This window comes from Blastomyces dermatitidis, assembly GCF_000003525.1.
Source record: "Blastomyces dermatitidis ER-3 genomic scaffold supercont1.7, whole genome shotgun sequence".
Lineage (NCBI taxonomy): Eukaryota > Fungi > Ascomycota > Eurotiomycetes > Onygenales > Ajellomycetaceae > Blastomyces > Blastomyces dermatitidis.
Window position 1 is genome coordinate 342360 of NW_025544780.1, and position 8042 is coordinate 350401.

Here is an 8042-nt window from a genome sequence, read left to right on the forward strand (position 1 = left end):
GATTTTAACAGTTTTATACTTTCTTCAACTGCTTTTTAATCAGCTTTTTCAAAGTTATACTGATTAGAGAGAAGAGGATTTTCACTTATTTATTTTTCACTCAGTTTAATATTAAATTAAATAATTTCATGATCTGATTCTGATGTCTTATTTAAATTAATAAACCAGTTTACAAGTCTTCTTTTCATTAAATTTTGTGATATGAAGATTAGATCTATAATAGACTTCTGTTTCATATCTTTTCTAAAGAATGTTTATTGATCAGACTTATTAATCAAATCTATTAAATACTCAAAGATTCATTTAATCAGATTATCAGCTCTCACTGCTCTTTTACATTCTGAATTTTATCAAAGATGATGTGCATTAAAGTCTTCTACAATTATAGAGTTTCTTGATAAAGTTATGTTCAGAAATCCTCTATCAATTGTTCAGATATTGTTATATTTCTTCAATAACTTTTCATTATAGATATTTATGAGCTGTATAGTATCAAACTCATTTTCTTTATTTATAATATCACTCATCAGAATATCAGAGTCAGACATGATATCAAATCTTAGATTAAATTAATATCTTGATCTCTTTCTTTCATAGATCACTACTCTTGACTTTATCTCAGACTTTTGAGGTAAAAAGCAGTAGTAGCTTGAATGAGAAATGATATATTTTTACTCAGTATTAAAATTCAGCTCTTGAAGCAGTATAAAATCCACTTTTTATTCAAATATAATTTGAAGACAAGAATAAATACAATTTGAGTTTCTATTCACATTATTTTGAATAAATGTGATTTGTAAAGAGTTTTTAAACTTTTTTTATTGTTTTTATTGTATATTTATACTAAAAGAGAGTAGAGTAGAATCTAATCACTATTATCAGATAGTAGATTATAACTGTTCTGAAAAGTAGAAATCTCAACTGCTTACATTATATCTAGTTTATTATCAGAGTCATTTCTCAATTCTCTAATCTTAACAGAAGTTTGAGAATTCAAATTCTATTTACATTTAGCTGAAGAATTGAAGTTTGAAGACTTAGATAGTTGAGAGTTTCTTCTTTTTAAGCTTGCAGTTATAAGTCTACTGACTTGACTCTTTTCTTCAGTTCTAGATTGACTTTGAGCTTCATCTTTTCTTCAGTTCTTTTGAGTTCTAGAAGTAAACATACATTCTTTTGAGCTAGATACATGTTTTTCTTTGTAATTAGAGCACTTAAGCAGAGTATATTGATAAATTTTATCTCTTTTTGAGTATGTTTCATATTTATGCTCATTAGTTTTATAATCTCTGACACAGAATACACATTTTAAGTCTCTAAAATATAAGATTACAAAGTATTCATATCTTTGACAGTTTGAACACTGTGTTTGAGCTTTGAGATTTATTCTTGAGTCTTTATATTCATGAACTCTTATTTTCAAATCTGCTACTCTTACTTCAGAGATCTTTGACTGTTTAAGTGTTTTTATATATACTAGAACAGAGACATTTCTCCTGCTTTGTCTAAACTCAATTGAATTTAGTTATACAGGCTTCTTTCTCAGTTAAATAGAGTTGTATTCTTTCAATTCATTTTTGAGAAGTAGCATTTCTTCTTCACAGTCAAAAATTTCAACTGAAATATTATAAAGAATGAATTTATCTCACTTTTTATCTCTTTCAGATAGAATTGTTGTGTTTAGTAAAGATTCTACTACTGACTTTCAGAGATTCTTATTCTGAATAAGAAATTCAGCACTGAATTCAGATATTATAGTCAGAATGATGAAGTTTTCAAAGAATAATGACTCAATTGAAGCTATAACTGATTTTTGAACTTTAATATTAGTTATCAACTGAGAAAAGAACTGCTGATTAATTTCATTTCTAATTCTGAAAATAAGATTTGAGTTTAGCTTGTTTCTTTGCAGAATGTTCTGATTTAAGACTTTAAGAATAAGTCTTCTATTTCTGAAGATTTGAAAGTTTTTCTCTTTTTACATTTTCTTTTTCACTTTTCTATGAATAGAGGCATGAGCAGTATTCTTCTCAGTTTTCTCAGAATTTTGAGCAGGTTTTGAGATAGCAGGTTTAGAGACAGCAGATTCAGCTGCTTGAGCATATGTTTTCTTCTGATTCAAAGAAGAAGAAGAAGTAGGAAAAAGAAAAGAAGAAGAGTAAGATGAAGAGTCAGTGATTATACTAGAAATTTTCAAGGTTTTTTGAACTGTGTTTGAGATTTCAAGTTTGAACTTGATCATCTTCTGTAGTTGTCTAGTCTAAGTATAAAGAATTAACAGAACTTCTTCATTCATCTCACTCAGATACTACTTTTCAAGAATCTTGCTTACTTTTTTAAGTTTCTGTATTTTAAGAACTTATTATTTCTCTATTTCTTCTTTCTTTCTTCTCTTCAGAATTTCAATCTCAGGAATAGCATTTGAGAAAGCATCTTTTTTCACATCAACTGAGTGTATTTTTGAACTCATTATTTTCACTCAATGAAAAGTTAATCAGACTGTTTCAATTGAGATATTTCTAAGTCTGTTTTCAATTGAAAAGTTGATCAGACTGTTTCAAAAGAAGAATAAAAGACTTTTATATATAAAACACCTGATTTTTTTCACACTAGTTCAGTAACTAGGTTAGATTTTTGAAGAGAATCTAATAAACTAAAATTGATTTTTGAGATAAATCAATAAAATCTTTACAATCTCTTTCTTGAGATACAGTGAGAAAAAGTATAATATCAATTAATAATAAATCAGATAATATGACAGTTTTTGAGAGAAAAACTGACAAAAAATAAATTAATTTTTTACAGAGAAATTGATTAAAACTATTCAATTTTATTCTAAATCATTCAATTCTTCTTACACAACAAGTGTACAACTCAAATCAGTTAATAAAGAGTGTAAAAAAGAATTAAGTATTAATAAAAGCTCTTCAGTCACTGAAAAAGTAATTCTTACTTAAAAGAATATGAAATTATGATAGAAAATAACTCTATTTTTAATTCTTTATAAGAATATTGTATAAAATTCAGAGAAAAACACCTTACTTTTTCAAGAGAAGTAAAAAACTATTTCTAAGATCTTTTTTTTACATTAACTGCTACAGAAGAATGAGATAGAAACTGCTAAGATATGCACTACTGTATACTCTCTATCAAGACTTTCTCTCTTCAGAGTCTTGATATTATAGAGAATATAAGTCTGTTTCTATATAATAATATAAATATTGTCAGCAGAATATAGAGAAACTGATTATTTATATCTCAAAATAGAAGACTTTGTCAATGATTATATCAATATAGAGTTAATTCTCAAATTCAATAGAAATCTAGTGTTGCTGTTCTCAATTCCTTGCAGAATCTATTGAATATTGAGATATTAAAACTAGATTTAATATATCTCACTGTGCAGAGATTAAAGACTCAGTCAGATCTTGAGATATACTGATTTTATAGTTGTTGTGTCTGCTGATTATGTATTGAGTACAGTTGCTAAGGTATCTTTTTGTACTTTTCTGTTGGGGATGAGCCAGATTGAGAGAGGTGATATGAGGGTGAGACTTGGTGTTGATGTCTAGATACACTGAAGACAGACCACAGAGGTTGCACTTCAGAAGTGACTGTTGATTATATACTTGATATTATTGCCAAGGTATCTTTTTGTATTTTTCTGCCGGGGATGGGCCAGATTGAGAAGGGTGGTACGAGGGTGGGACTTGGTGTTGATGTTTTGAAACATCAAAGATGGACAGGGTTTTCGCGGAGATTGCTCCTCAGATATCTTCACAACTACAGATCAGGGATCTTCCAAAATCAAGAAGATTGATGTATATGACTAGGTCTCTTTACCTTACAATTTATATGGCAATTTGGCCCGGGGTTGTGATGTGATAGGGGAGAATGGGGGATAATCCCACGCAGGAGTTCTGAACAACATCTGGTTCATGTTTGGCTGGATAACTCCACCACCACACGGGGTATGCAGTCGGCGATGGGGTCAAAATGCTTGTATGATCGAGGGCTTTTCGATGGATCTATCGGCGGGTTCTTATTCGAAAAATCGAGCGAGTTCGTGGTGGAGCGGTTGAAAAAATCTCTTATTATTATTATAAAGAGAAAAGAGTCTGTCACTTAGTTTCTTATTCTGTGAGATTCTTTGTAATCTACAGATTCTTCTCTGACTATCACACAGATTCATCTCACATCTTTTATATAGAAAAGTTTCAGTTGACTTTTAATCATTTTCACAAGATTCTTATGTAATTATTATACAGATTTATCTCACAGATGAATTACTTTCTGTAAGATTATTCTTATTAAAGAGAAGTATTTATAAGTTAATCTTTCACTTATTCTCATAAATCATTGTTCTTTAATACTGTAAAATTATGAGAAATTTTTTATTCTTTCATCAACTCTGTAAAATTGTAGAATTAAAATATTTATAATCTGTAATTACTTTTTATAGTTATATAAAAAGATTCAGATCTGTGATTCACAATCACTCTTTATTTACTAGAGTAATCTGACTATTTTACAGAATCACTTATAGTGTAAGTAAATCTCTTTAAAATAGTATAAATATCTCAGATCTGTTTATGAAATCTCATCTTTTTTTTTCTTTTTCTATAACAGCTCTTATTCTTATAAACTGTAAGTAGTCTTATTCATTTACAAAGTGTTTTTACTTAGATAATAGAGAGAGAGTGTTTCTGACAATATCTGTATATTAATTCAAGAACTTCTTAAGAATAAAAAATTTTTGATTTTAATATCTTTATAAATAATGTCTGACTGCTGCTGAGCTTCTTATAAATATCTCTATAACTTCTCTGATCACTTTTTATCAGCTGATAAAACAGAGATATTATTATTTATAACAGTGTCTTCATCTCTCTCAGCTTTATTACTGCACTCAATCTTCAGATTAGTAGTTAATTTCATATCTTCTTCAGATCAGTTTCTGACTTTACACAGTGTAGTTCTTTTCTTTACTGTAAGTCTTCTTATAAGTAATTTCTTACAGACTCTAGATAACAGTTCTTATAAAGCTCTCAGTTTTATCAGTGTCTTCTATAACTCTGCAGATCTATAATTATCTCTTCTCTATTTACACAATCTCTGATCAGATATATATAAATATATCTAGATTTTCTATCAATAATTCTTATATCATAACACATTTCTGCAATCTTATTATTAATAAGAGATGAGTTTTCAGATATCTGTAAAATCTGAGTAATTAAGATAATGTAAATATTATAAATTTATAATAGAAGTTAATCTGAATAGATGAGCTCTCTCTCTATATCTTAATTATTTTCAGACTGAATACTTCAGCATAACTGAAGAAGTAAATATAGCTTTATAAGAGATATTTAATTATATATATAGATAATCAGTTCTCAAGACTCTGTTATAATTATATATACTCTGATATTTAGCTTCTCTGAAGTCTGTACATTTCTGACAGTTTTTATATCAAATGTAATAATTATCTGTATTATGAGTATGATACTCTCTGCTTCTTTAAAGAAGAAAATTAATAGTTATAAGAAGATTTAATATTATAAGTATTAAAAGTGTAAGTATGAATTTTCTTTGTTTTTTCTTTATTAATCTCTAAATTATGTTTATGATTCTGTTTTTATTTTCTTATTTTTTAACTTTAATAAGAGTATGATTTCTTCTTCTCTTTATATATATCACAGACTGTTCATCTCAGTAGAAACTTATCATCTTATAAATTAGAATTTATAAATAACAGTGTTAATATCTTTATTATAATCAGATTCTTAGTAAAGACTATATCATTCTGACTTATCAGAATTTATAGTATAAAAGTCATGTCTCAGCTTCTACAGATATCTTATCTACTTAGATAATTCTTAAGTGAACTCATTTATCTTATCAGAGTACTCTTATTACTGAATCTTAAATCAGAGCTTATAATCTTACTTCTCTGAGTTAATAATTTCTTTAATCTGATATTCTCTTTCACTCTCTAGTACTTTATAAATAGAGTAATAAGTCACAGAATTCTCTTCTGAGAATTTCTTATATTTATAGAGTAAAGAGATATAAAAAATATTATATATCTATAACTTAAATAGCAGTTTTAATTTATAGAACTGTAAACTAACTTTCTTTATAATCTTATAAGACTCTGTTTATAAGAGATTCAGCTTCTTACTAGATCTTTATATAATAATATTTTTTAGACTTAGTCAGACTTTATTATCTTTCTTAAAACTTTTTATAATATACTTAAAGTTATAGTATCTCTTCTAATACTTTTAAGTCTTTCTCAAGAATTTACAGACTTTCTTCTGAATCTTCTGAATTCTCTCAGTCTATTCACAAGTAGACTGACCGTGTGACCGTGTCTGAGATCAGAATCAAACTTCACAGTTGTTATGTTATCTAAAAGCATTACTTCTGATCATGATTTGTGTTCATTACATTGATTTCAAATCACATTATTTCAAATATTAAAGGTTTCAGATTCACTTTTCAAATAAAAATCTAGTTCTGAATAAAGAATATGTTTAAATTCTTAGTTACATTTTCATTCTGATCTCATTATTGAGAATGATATTAAATGAGATCATGAAATCACTTCTCACTTACATAATATCATAACATAGTGCTTATTTGTTGAAAATTCAACAGAGAGTGTTATTAAATATTATTACTTTTCTGAACACAGATTATAATTCATATAATTTTAATTATGAAAAAAATATAAAATATAAACAAAAAACAAAAAAAAAAAAACAAAACAAAAACAAGAAAAAATCAGAATGAATAAAAAAAAAAAATAAAAAAAAAGAGAGAAAGAAAAAAAAAATAAAAGAAAAAGAAAAAAATAAAAAATAAAAATAAAAAAAAATCAAGATTGCAGAGCTGCAGCATTTTTAAAATACTCACTCTTCAGAGTCTTTACAATATTCATCATTAACTGTGTATCTCTCACAGTGAGAGTAACACAGCTGTGATGAGTCATTGTCTTAATATCATCTAATAAATAATCAGTATATATCTGTATAAATGTGAACAAACACAACCGCTTCATCACGAACTCGCTCGATTTTTCGAATAAGAACCCGCCAATAGATTCATTGAAAAGCCCTCGATCATACAAGCATTTTGACCCCATCACCGACTGCATACCCTGTGTGATGGTGGAGGTATCCAGCCAAATGTGAACTGGACATTGTTTGAAACTCCTGTATGGAATTATCCCCTGTTCTTCCCTATCACATCACAGCCCCGGGCCAAAGTGCTATACAAATTGTAAGATGAAGAGACCTAGCTATATGCATCAATCTTCTCAATTTTGGAAGATCTCTGATCTGTAGTTGTGAAGATATCTGAGAAGTGATCTCTGTGAAAACCCTGCTCATCTTTGATGTTTCAAAACATCAACATCAAGTTTCACCCTCATATCACCCTTTCTAATCTGGCTCATCCCTGGCAGAAAAATACAAAAAGATATCTCAGTGATAATATCAAGCACATAATTAACAGTCACTTCTGAAGTGCAATCTCTGTGATCTGTCTTCAGTGTATTATATCTAGACATTAACATCAAGTCTCACCCTTGTATCACCTCTCTCAACCTGGCTCATCCCCGACAGAAAAGTACAAAAAGATATCTCAGCAACTGTACTTGATACATAATCAGCAGACATGACAACTATAAAATCAGTATACTTCAAGGTCTGACTGAGCCTTTGATCCCTGCACAGTGAGATATATTAAATCTAGTTTTAATATCTCAATATTCAATAGATTCTGTAAGAAATTAAGAACAGCAACACTAGATTTCTATTAAATTTAAGAATTAACTCTATATTAATATAATCATTGACAAAGTCTTCTATTTTGAGATATAAATAACCAGTTTCTCTACATCCTGCTGACAATATTTACATTATTATATAGAAACAGACTTATATTCTCTATAATATCAAGACTCTGAAGAGAGAAAGTCTTGATAGAGAGTATACAGTAGTGTATATCTTAGCAGTTTCTATCTCATTCTT